Here is a 13,449-nt window from a genome sequence, read left to right on the forward strand (position 1 = left end):
AGGAACTATAAGAGCAGCGATATACAGTGATTGGAGGGTTAATGGGTCCAGGAATCACATTTGAGGAAATGGCAGGGTTCGTTCACACTGTATGAGAGGAGCATAGGCCGGAAATTAGTGTGCGACGGAATGGAATTTGGTGCTTCTGATTTAAGACATAGGAGGGCAGCGACTACGTCAAGAATAATGGTCCGTGGTTCTATAGGGGCGATACTCCACTGGCCCTTGTTGTATGGGAACCGGGTATGCCTTATGCATGGTCGTCCTTTGAATCAGTACCAGTGTAGGTGCAACTACGTAACATTAAACCTATCTTTTACTCCGCACACATGCTCAGTGTAATTGGTAGTATGATCTGAACGGCTATTACTATGGATGAGAATACCAGGTTGAGGAAGAGACATGAGTGTGCCCGAATCTTAGTTCAAGTTTTTGTAGCTGATGTCCAAAAAGAACCTATTTCTCTTCGGGTCCGGATGGACGTCTTTATCAACAAAGGGTTTGGTTCGAATGGGTTTTGTGGGTGTGTAGTTGATGCTCTAAGTTTGGACACCCAACGGAACGGTGTAAAGCCCCTAAGGTGGGAATAGATGCGCATGCTGCTGTACTGGAGACCACCAATATTAACCCTGCAAGTGAAGAACGTGGTGATGAACTGCAACATACTACTATGGTTGAAGTTTTGGGTGAAAAGTTGCAGGTCACTGTTGCGGTTGAAGATAGTATCCTAATGATTACCAACGTTGCCACATAAATGGGTAGTACATTGAATACTGAAAGTGCTAAGCTAGTTGATCAAAATACAGTAGCGAGTTTGAGTTCTCAAAGTAAAACAAGATATCAATATAAGAAAGAGCGCGGTGTTAAGCCCAATGCAGTTAGAGCGTTAAGGAGTAGTGGCGCTCCAGTGGGGGATAAACCCAATGTCTGAAATATCCCTCACTTCCTGGAACTCTAGGGGGTGCAACTTTGCCCCTAGAGCAAGGCAACTTACAGAGTTCGCTAAGAAGAACAACCTAGCAATGTTTGGTATTCTGGAAACCAAGATGGAAAAAGATAAGGAAGATAGTATTTTTCGTCGTCTTTTACCTGGCTGGAAATTTGTTACTAATAGCACCATGCAGACAAAAGGGCATATTTGGATCGGTTGGGATAATAAGCGCATTAATGTCCGTATTGTTCAGATTGAGGAGCAGTTCATTCATTGTATGATTCAGAGTCTTGACTCCCACGTCACAAGTGCTGTCACTTTCATTTATGCGAGTAATTGGGCTGCCAGCAGAACTGAATTATGGGCCGCACTGAGTAGCCTTGAGCTGCAGATTAATGGGCCGTGGTGCCTACTAGGTGATTTTAATTCTGTTGCGCACTTTTCAGAAAAGCTTACTTTCTCTAGGCAGCTTTGTACGATTGATTATGAGTTCAACACTTTTCTTGAGGCGACTAACCTCACTGACCATGGTTTTACCGGTGCACATTATACGTGGAGTAATGAGCAGGCCGGGGAAAGCTGTATAGCTTGTAAGCTAGACCGGGTTCTTATTAACCCTCCTTGGGGAGGGGCTTTTACTGATTCTATTGTGTACTTCGCTGATCCGTCTTTCTCCGATCATTCTCCTGGTATCTTGAGATTAAACCCAACAAACCGTACCAAACGCATTCCATTTATATTTCGGAATTACTGGACAGAGGAGGAAGACTTTAGCAGTATTACTAGTGAGACGTGGGCTACTCCGGAATATGGGAACCCGCAATACATTGATGCTTCTAAACTTAAGCGGGTTAAAGGGGTCCTTAAACAGTGGCAACGAGGTAGATTTCGTAAGTTGGAAATCCTTGTGGAGGAATACTTAGATGACCTGAAAATGGCTAATACTATGCTCCAGTCAGACTTTGCAAATCTGGCATTTCAGCAGGAGGTTTTTAAGTCTAGAGTCGAGCTTGATAGAAGAATTTCACAGATTCATAGCTTCATTGCTCAGAAGACGAAAGTAGATTGGATCACTCTGGGGGAAGAAAACTCGACGGCTTTCTATAATGGGCTTAAGGGGTGTAACGGTCAAAATTCTATCTTCAGTCTACAGAATGCGAATGGTGAATACATTAACACCATAGATGAGATTATTACAAAGATTGTCAGTTTTTTTCGGTCCCTGTCTGGCACATATTAGCAGACGGATCGTCCTGATTGGAATGCAGTTAGTGGGTCGGTAATTGATCACGCCTTCCACTCCTCTTTGTGCAGTCCATTTGGGGAGGAAGAGATCAGAAATGCATTTTTTGGGATCGGTAATAAAAAGTCACCGGGTCCGGATGGTTTCAGTAATCTGTTCTTGAAAAAGTGTTGGAGTATTGTGCGGATTGAAGTCATCAGTGTTGTCCAGGATTTCTTTCGCAGAGGGCGGCTTCTTAGACAGACTAATACCACGTTCATTAACTCATTCCTAAGTTGATCAACCATTTAAGGTACATGAATTCCGCCCTATTGCTTGTCGTAACACCATGTTGAAAGCTATTTCTAAGATCCTCGTTGCCAGAATCAGACCGTATCTTGATAAGATTGTCTCAAATAATCAAGGGGCTTTTTTTCCTAATAGACATATAACATATTACTGCCAACATGGCTGTTGCCCATGATCTTGTTAAGGGCTATCATAGCAGAGTTACGTCTCCTCGTTGCCTGATTCAGATTGACCTGCAAAAAGCGTACGATTGTGTCAGCTGGGAATTCTTACGCAGCACACTTGAGTTCTTCAATTTTCCATGCCAGATGATTGGATGGATCATGGAATGTGTTACTACCCCGGCCTACTCTATCATTATTAATGGCGAGCCGAAAGGATTCTTTAATGGTGCTAGAGGGTTAAGACAGGGGGATCCGCTATCTCCTTTTCTCTTTTTTCTCATCATGGATATGTTTACGAGGAAAATGCGGTGTGCCTCCTCTTCTAGGGGATATTTCATTCATTCACGATACAAGGAACTTGGCATTTCCACCCTTGCTTTCGCGGATGACCTGCTCATTTTCTGTAAACTTGTGGAGTCCACGTTGAGAATAGTAAAGCAAGTGATTGAGGATTTTGCTGCGGAATCGGGCCTTATTGCTAATTGTAATAAAACGAGTATGTCTTTTCGGGGAGTTCCTATGAACCAGAGGCGCTCCTGTGCGGATTTCATGGGACTCAAAATCGGGCAACTCCCGGTTTGCTACCTTGGCATTCCACTTCATTCCAAGAGGTTGCGCACGGGGGATTCCAACCCATTCTGAATCGAATCCAATGCGCTATTTTAAGCAGGCAAGCAAGGCATATCTCTTACCCGGGTAGAATACAGGTAATTAAATCAATTCTTGTAAGTGTTGTGGGGTTCTGGATGCAGGTTATTCAGTTTCATAAGATGATTATAAAGAGGTTTGAAAGCCTATTTTGATCAAAACTATGGACTGGTGAGGTTGGTAAAAAACGCTCTCTTGTTGCATGGAAATGTGTGTGTAGAGGAGTTGAGGTTGGTGGTCTCGGTTTCAAGGAGCTATTGTCTTGGAATAAAACGCTCCTGTGTCAGTTTGTGTATGATTTGATGATTGATAGGCAGAACATTTGGTCAGATTGGGCACGTCGGAACTTATTGAAAGGCAGGAACATTTGGAATGTGGGTCTCAGTGCTAATAGTTCGGCCTTGTGGAGAGTTGTGATTGTTGCCAAGGACAGCGTCTTGACTCACTTCAACTATGAGATCCTGATGTTGGGAGATTAGGCAACACGGGTGGAAAATTTGATTCTAGCGCTGTTTATAAGATCATTAGCCCGTCATTCACTGTCATCCCGTGGTGTGAAATTGTGTGGAAAGGGATTCAGATGAGAAAATGGATGTTCACTTTTTGGATGGCGACGCTCAATCGGTTGCCAACGAAAGACAGAATGAGTAGGTGTGTGTGTGTGGGGGGAGTGCAACTGATGAGACCTGTGTCCTTTGCAATGTTGATGTTGAATCAGCGAAGCACATATGGTTTCAGTGTAGTGTCGTGGGTCGTATTACTGATTGTATTCTAGCCTGGCACGGGGTGCAAACTCGGAAGGCCTCTTTACATGACTGGTGGTAGTGGTTCGCAGCTTGCACTTAGAGAAACAACAACGTCTTCTTGAGCCGTCTTCTTGCTGTTACCGGGATCGTCTATCACACTTGGAGAGCAAGGAATGATGCTATTATTAATAATAGACGAGTTGATGTTGATACTTTTAGCTTAGAGATCATTAATGCATGTAAATTTGGATTAATTCATAAGCTGAAAACTGATAGTAGGAGGGATAGAACTATGATGAGACGTTTGTATGGACACTGAAGTGGATTTGATACCACAGTTTCTCAATATAATGTTTTAACTTTTGACAAAAATAATAATGAAAAAGCCATATTAGGGGAAAAAACAATCAAAATCGTGAGATGATTCAAAAATCATAAGGGGACGATTCATGCAATAAGCAGGTCACCTTGACTGGTATAGACCGGGGAAAGATGAGGTTATGAGAGATGTGAGACTATGTGAGCCTAAAAGAAGATGAGTGGTTAGGTGAAATCGTGAAAGAGCGCCTAGGTAAAATGAGAAAAACAAAGTGATTATTAGGATTTTTCATTTGGCGAGGTGATATAAGAGAGGAGTGAGAAGTAGAAGTTCGGATTTGCCACTTAGGAGCTACAAAGTGATATTGGCTTTGGAGTTATTGCCTATTCACATCCATCTCAGTTTTGGTTTCGCCTAGAGGATCATGATGACTAACTGTTGGAGATTTTGGAGTCGAATCCATTTGTACTTTTTGAAGACCTTCGGAGAGCCGCGGCCTAGTCTCTAAGGATGCTTCTCTCTTGTTGATGTTGTAGGACCGTTGAAGGAGATTGATCTTAAGAACTAAGATTTGAGTTCCTAAGAGAGGAATTGAAGCTAATAATGTATTTAAGTAATTCATGAAGCACAAGATGTAAAAACTCAAAACACTTTCTCTATTGATTGAATCACAAGAGTTACAACCTAATATGAACATACAGTTCTAGACTCGACACACGACTCTCTAATTAGGCTTGTACATACTCCCTTCTCTCAATAGATTAAGCTGCTTAACTCACTAGGTATTAAAACCTAACACGCTCAACTCTAAAACGACTCGTTAACCTGGTAAAAACCTAAAAGCATCACCTTATATAGGTGAGGAATAAAATCTATTTCCTAAACTAAAATATTAGAATAAAGCTAAATACATTGAATCAAAACAATAAAATCTCAATGCTTTCCTTATTTTAAGTAGCTTTCCTAAATTATGAATTGAGAAAGATTATGTCCTTGAATAGACGTTCGGTCCCCTTAAACTATAACCTTTGGTTCCCTTCGCGTGTATATGTGGTAACTCTCTCGTTGCCCCCCTTGAGCAGTATAGGTGATATCGCTCTTCTCTATGTAGTTTCTCTACTCTGGTTCCTTTATGCTCTATCAGCACTATCGAAGATCTATCTCATGATTATCCTCTTTGGTTCCCTTAAGCACTATCAACGCTTCCTATGTGTTTGCACTTGATAAACTAGCTACTTCTCCTAGACCATGATTCCAATGTAAGCTATATCATAATCCAGTAATAACTCACTCAAGGTAGATATATCATTAAAACTGAGGAGACGAGGGATAGGAACTAAGTTTCCTAGTTCCTATAACCCAAAAGATGTGATTGCTTTCAAATTCTTAATATCATTGCTTCATATGATTAATTAGCCTGACAAGCTAAACACTATGACTATTGGCATAAACTCTTAATATGAAAACTCTTTAACTATGTCTAGTCGGAGGAAGCAATCCACATATTTGGAATTTGTAGACACACCTATTGGCTCGTCTTAGTTGTTGAGATTCGTAGATGCCGATACACTTTGCTCGTCTCAAGGACTAAGATTTATAGACTCCTGGTGGCAGCTCTTTTTGTCTATGCCTATCCTAGGTTTCAAATGTGTTCTACAAGGATCTGGTAAGCAAATGTAGTATGTGGATATGTCTTTTAGTTGATGGGACATCATAAGAATTAAAATGAATAGGTGGAAAAGAATACGATGATTTGAATTAGGATGAATATTATACATGGATTATAAAAGAGGAACAACCACCACAAAACAATAATCGAAAACATCTTTCAAACAAGTTTTAAGTTGAGTTCTACAAAACCTAAAGTATCAATAAAAAATACTTTCTTTTTGAGATCAACCCTTGCTTTTCATTTACCTTTGTAACTGGTTGCTTGGAAAAATAAAGTAATCTTGACAGTGCATAACGACAACATGTTAGGTAATTACAACTCAACTTATATAGCTCAAAACCAACATAAATTTATGTTAAATCTTATGAATTAAACTATCATGATTAGATCACATCAGCGGCCGCCTGTCATAAGTCTTCGACTTCTTCAGCTTTTTCAAATAATCTTCAATACGTCTCGATATTCAATCTTTGTCTTCTCTTCTCTCTAAATCTTCAATGTCTTCATAATATAGTATAAATGGACATAAAGTAATACATACTAAATACACGTTAATACATATCACAATCACACTAAAATCATGCTAAAACTATGCATAAAAATCCATTATAGACATGTACATCGCATTGCTTGGGATTGGAACAAGAGTCATCTTCGTCATAGTCATTTTCAAGCATTTCATTGGATTTTTTCATGATTAGAGCCATACTCTTGTTGAACCTAGAACTTCCGTGTCTATCTTCCTTATCATAGTTCTCTATCTTGCTAAAGACTTCATGGAACGTCAAAGAATCAGTTTTAGCTGTTTGATTGAGAATAGCCTTAGTCATCTTGTGATGACGTTAAAGACCAAAAAAAATGATCCTAATTCATTCCTCCTTAGGAATCTCAACATCACCATGAGCACTAAAAGCACGAGTAACATCCACAAACCTAGCTTTATAAGCGCTCAAAGTCTCATCTTCTTTCATCTTGAAGTTGTAGAAGTTTGCTTGGCTTAGAAGCGGTCCAGCTTTCTCAGGTCATTTCTTCCCATACACATCTCATCCAATGCCTTCTATTTAACATTGGTTGTTGCACAGGACTGCAACTTTTCATTGTCTTTTTGAGTTAGAGCATTAGTAATTTACATGTTTTCTCTGAAATTTCTCACCATGCCATTCACATCTTCAAGATCCCATTTGAGTTTGAGAAGCTTCTTATCCAGATCAGTAATGACAAGATTACTGAGATTGATTATCTTCCAACATTGGTAATCATTACTCATCATCCATTGCAAGAACAATGATACCTAGTGTTGGTACCGTCCCTTCTCAAACAGTGGTGGCTTGTTGATTGGCATCTCCGATGCTCAGTGTAGAGAAAGACATTCCACCTGTTAAATAAACTGCAAGTAACACACAATTTAGAACAACCTACTCTGATACCGAATATTGAATCGAGTGTGTTAGGGAAAAGACAATCAGGGTTGTGCCTTGAGAAACAAAATAAATATTATGCAGTTTAACATGCTTAATAGTGGAACACTTAACAAGAAACAATTTAAGTTGTATGTAAACACAAACGCAATATTTAGAGAGGAAACCTTCAATAGTCACCTAGCTACTTGAAGTAAAAACTCTACCTCTAGGTTTTTCCTAGTAGGATTTCAAATAAACTTCTATTATATTCAATGTTACACAAGAGAAATGTGGATCTCCAACTTTTTACACCAAAAGTATCTAAATACTAATGTGGAACAACAATAATATCTCCCAGTCTAATTCAAACATCCTAGACAACACTCAAACTCTTACCATAGAGCTTGAACAAGAAGGTGCTAGACATCTTCTTCTTCAGCGTGTTCTTTTTGAGTTTCTTCATATAAGAGAAAACTTAACCTAGAGTATAAATGATCTATATATGCCCAAGGCTAAGTAAAATGAGGATCTTGGATTGTTCTAACACTAATAATGAGATCACAACTAAATCATAACCGGACGAATAATAATATTCTATTTCCTAAGATACAATCTCTTAAAATGTAACTCGATTATTTGGATGTGATTTGATCTCAACTTGGGCATTAAGGAAGATCATTCCTTAATTGAGAAACAGTTGTGCACTCTCTATAGATATGGAAAGTGATGGAGCGGCAGGAGGGACACGCACGTTCATCAGCACAAAGCTTCTTCGTCCACGCACTGTTCTAAGGTGCTTCCTTTAGCTGTTACATAGCTCTACACTTGATTATTCAAGTCCTCTTTAACAATTTATTAGGCTATTTTTGATAGAGATTTGAAGTATTAGTCTTTATTTCCCTTCCACTTGTTCCATGAGTCTTACACGTTGTAAGCACATAAATGTTGTTCCATCAACTGCATGGGTTTTGTTATTATCAAAATATCAAGGAACAGTTGTCGAAATTTACATTCCAACAACCTCTTTAATGAAACCAAGCACATTCATATTTTTCCAGTTTCCCTCTACTCTTGTCGCGGTATCGGCCATATGTTTTCTTTTGATCATAATATCGACCTCGCACAGTCAAAGCATCACTAGCTAATGTCCTCTTTGTTGATATCATCTCTCTCCATCTTCTGAAACTCTTTCACTTTGTAATGAAATTATCACTTCATCATACATGCGTTCATGTTTTCCACGAATTAATGACTTCATCACCGGCTCATAAGTATCCGGAAGAGAGTTCACCAAACACAAAGCTTTCTCCTTGTATGGAATGCTCTCATCATTAGTAACTAACTCCTAAGAAGGTTTTAAAAGGCATATGGATGTTCACCTGAGTGCCGCACCTTTCTTAATATTGAACTAGTACAAGTTCCTCTTAAATGAATATGAATAGCAACATTTTTCACCAAATGCTTGGCCTTAAGGTGTTGAGATAATTCCTTTGGTGATGTCTCATGCTAATCATTAACTCTGATTTGAGTTTCTAAATATTCTCTAATAGTCGCAAGACAAATCTAGTTGTTCTTTGCCCACTGTCTATGTACCTAGACAAGCTTCCAAACCAAATGCTCAAGAGCATCTGACACATCAGTTCTCCACAAGACAAAGTTATTGCTACCTTGAGTTTCTCAACTTCCAACCTTGCTATATGAGAAATTGTTTGAAGACACATCGTTCAACCTTCTCACCTTCTTTGTATGAATCTATCATATTCACAACTCAAACAACTCAAAAAAAGAGAGAAATGCATATTTAGAGACAAACAACTCAACATGACTTTCATCGAACACCTTGCTTGCAAGACTTAAAAACCCCAAAACACCAAGGAACTAATCTCCCTCTTATAACAATTTTCGAGATTAACACCAACAGAGCGCATAAAGATTAACACGTAATGGGATTCAAGCAAATAAGATGAACGAAAAAAAACTTAATGACCACACAGAACTAACGAGATTCAATAATATTGACTATGTCCTTGGACAAACAAATATATGGATTTATATTAGTTTCACAATGAAACTCATGTACATAACATACTTTACAATGGAGAACACTCACACACAAACACAACCCTCATTTCATAAATCCCATGCTCACATATAGCAACTCACATAAACAAATCTTTTCAGTACACAAATTCAATACACATATAGAAGAGCTCATAAATAGGAACTTTCTCACTGTGATATATCTTACCACATCACCTAGCTACTAACATCAATACACTAGCATATATAACTCTCAGTTGGTTTCTCTCAGTAAAAGCAAACATATGTTTTCACAATCAATTGACCTATGAAGACATCAATAGCATATATGAAGGAATGGGCTTGAGGTTAAATAATATGTCTAATCCAAACTCACAGTTTAGCATTATTCAATGGTGGAAATTATACATTAAATTTTAAGATTAATTTGAAATATGGAAATTAGGATTTTTAAGGTAGAAGGAGAATTTGAAAAATTGGGGATTCCAGAGAGAAATAGAGAGAGTGACATACAGATATAACAACCCAAGCAACTTCAAGGGAGAGTGGATTGCAGAAGATTCAGTGGCGGAGACATAAGTGAATGAGGTTGAGAGAGAGAGAGAGAGAGAGAGATGAGAGACGAGAGACGACAGTGACTTTGAATGCGGTTGAAATCAGATTTGGGGTAAATGGAAGATTTTTTTGTAAAAAGGGTAAATGGAAGATGCATTTTCATGTTTATCTTTTATTGTTTACTTTATTTATTTTAAGGTGTATCTAAACGGTTTATTTGATTATTATCTAATGGTGATAAAATACTCACATATTTTAGCACAAGAGCATGTTTCACCAAAACGAAGGTCTGTATGTATATATGTATATAGAACATATATATTCATATTTATTACATGACATTTTTCGTATTTAACTTATAGTGGTAATTAAAATATCAATTAATATTATGTACATGCAATTTTTACTATTTATAGCAGTAATTAAGCAACCGACACAAATTTCTCAATGAGGTCTACACTTTCGACTTGACAATTACCATGAATGACCAACCACGATTTACAACACTCAATGATGTCGTATGACATGTATTTGGTACTATACACCCACTTCAGGTCCATAGGCTTCTTACAAGTGAAATTGGTTTAAGAGACCAATAGATCTTGCAGTTCGGTAGCCGTAGCATCGTGCCAATGGGAATGAATAATTACATGTTCATACGAAGAAGGCTTGTCTGCAATGCAATAGTTGCAAAGGAACCCACTATACATAGCCCACAAATTAGTATAAGAGACATAATTATCAACGAGGAACTTCATACCTTTGGAAAGTGACGAAGTGGGTCTTGAAGGCACAAAAGGGGGTCTTTATGGCGAGAAGTAGTACAAACATAGTCTTGTAAAGGAGAAGGAGTGGGCCTCTCCCCGGTTCTGGCCCCTATGGACAGAGCATCTGCCATGATAGATGGAACAACTAGCGGTTCAGAGTCTGGGAGAGAAGGAGTAGACGACCCCCATCTACGGAGGGAGGGTCAGCCGATGAATGAATGGGAATGATTGGAGTAGGCGAACCGGTGTTATCGAACATATGCATCAGATGAGACAAATCCATTGGCGTTTCATGGGTATCTGGCATCAAAGATGAGTACAAGAAATGTGTCCCATGGGTGATAAAGGCGCAAGTCGCAACCACTACTCTGTCGACTCTTGAATTATAGAAGCTATACTACTACTTGTTATGTGTGTAAATCCTCCATTCTGTAGCTCTATTGACACCTTCTCTCTAAACTTCTCTAAATATGTGTAAAAAAAAATCTTGAATACTTGATCTTCTCATCTCTGGATCGAGTAATCACAACTTAGATAATGTAGCTAATAACTCATCTGAAAGTGTGTTAAATCTTGTGAATTAAACCATTGCAATTGGCTCACATCACTGTCAAAGAAGGAAAATCAACAGAATGGTTCCGATCTACACGCCCAATGTATTGTGGAAGATAAGTTTGTTTTCGGTGAATATTGAAGTAGTTAGTGAAGATAAGAGAGTTTCAACAGAATTGATCAACCAAGCCCCCTGTCACCTTACCTCTCACTGAGCAAGATAAAATACGTTCGTAGATTCGGTTCTCGTTTCACCTATAGAGTCTGAATTTCATATTATTTTTCCATGTTTATGTTTTAAGATTAGTTTCAAATTCTTAGTTTTGGTTTTTGTATGTTTTTTTTAATCAGTTCTAAATTCCATATTGTGTTATTTTGTGCTTCTCTTGATTATAAAGTTGATTGTTGTATGTCCTTTATGAGATTGACAGCCTAGCCAAGTTCTATATTGTATAATATTATCCTAGTAATACAAGTTTTAATGTTGTGAGTTCTAGTTGCCCGAATGTTTAAGTAGGGAGTTGCATACATATTGGGATTTCTCAGTTCGTGTTCCAACTTATTCCATTTTTACTTATAATCAATATTCGGGAACCATAGATCTAGATAAGGATAACATTAAAATTAAATCTTCTAGGTGGGAAGAAATACTAGGATGAAAAATGTAACGAAGTATAAATTGATTTGTTAAATGAAACAATACTAATCGGAATCAATCAAAAACCAAAAAGTTACTTTGCATTCAACTGATAACAAAATCCCCTTGTCTATTTTTTCTAATTAAAATCTATTACCTTTATCTACCATCACAATTCTTTGTGGGATCCACCCTTTGCTTGCTACTTGCTCATATATTTAGTATTCTAGGAGAATTTAATTTAAATCGTACCTCTATCGACATTCTACACCACGTCAAATTTTATCGTTGTTGTTGGCGAATTGCTAGATAGTAATATAGGTTTTAGTCGATGTGGGTCTATCTTATGACCCACGCCACCAGATCTCACGACAATCCTTTGTTTGACTCTTGTACAAAAATCGAGAAGAAGCTCAAAAGACAAGAGACAAGCCATAATGAACGTCGAATAACAAGCAGCAGCCCCAGCTACAACTCTAAGAGAACGTGAGGCAGTAAAAGCCGCACGTGTAGCTATCATGAGAATGAGGGAACTGTCAGATAAATTATTTACTTATTAGAAAACCGTCTTCATCTTTCCAACTCTATTATAAGGTACAAATTTTGAGCTTAAACCTGAGCTTATTCATCTTTTCCCCAAATTTTTATGGATTGAGTGATAGGGCCCTATCAAACACTTCAGTCAATTCCATTCCATCTACTCTAGTATGAAGTTCAACGGAGTCACGTATGACCAAATCATGATGAGAGGGTTTCCTTTCTCACTAAAGGGCAGCAAAGACCAGTGGTATTAATGTGGAATTAGATCTTGGACAGACATGTAAAAAGCCTTTCTAGAGAAGTATTTCCCAATCTAGAAAGAAAACAATCTAAAGAAAGATATTACTACAGAGGCAATATAAGCCTAAAGAGACTTCCCACCATGACAGAAGGCCCATCATAGAAGACCTCCTTCATTCCTTAGCAACTAGCTTAGGAAGTCATGTTGAGACCACTACGGAATAGTTTAAACAGATTAAGACACAAATTCATCAGCAGACACAAGCCATGGGAGGTTTGAAACAAGATATTAAGGACGTGTTCCTTCAAACAAAGAGGCAATCCAAAAGGAAACGTCAGTTCTATGCTTAAAAGCAAAATTCTAAAAAGATCCAAAGAGGCAGATATCTCCACCAACAAATATAAAGATGAACATCTGCAGAAAGTCTTCACAGTGCCATGCGCTATAGTTTCAAAACCCAGAAATCTTAATAATGGACATAATTTTCAAAGTAAGAAAAACACAGACATTATCGCTTCTCGTGCCCATCCAAGCGCGCCCAACACCCGCCATTATGATGAAAACAAAGAAAGACGATCCACTTCCAGCACATCCGTTGCCAAGATTTCCACGCCCTAGGCCAGCACCGCACCATGCCCCGCGCCTGTTCCTGCCCCAACCTGGGCTACCATTCCAGAGAAGGACAATGCAAAAAAAGGGGTCAAGT

Source organism: Phyllobates terribilis, unplaced genomic scaffold (genome assembly GCF_046119375.1).
Source record: "Phyllobates terribilis strain yellow unplaced genomic scaffold, ASM4611937v1 Scaffold_2784__1_contigs__length_107165, whole genome shotgun sequence".
In the NCBI taxonomy this organism is placed as follows: domain Eukaryota; kingdom Metazoa; phylum Chordata; class Amphibia; order Anura; family Dendrobatidae; genus Phyllobates; species Phyllobates terribilis.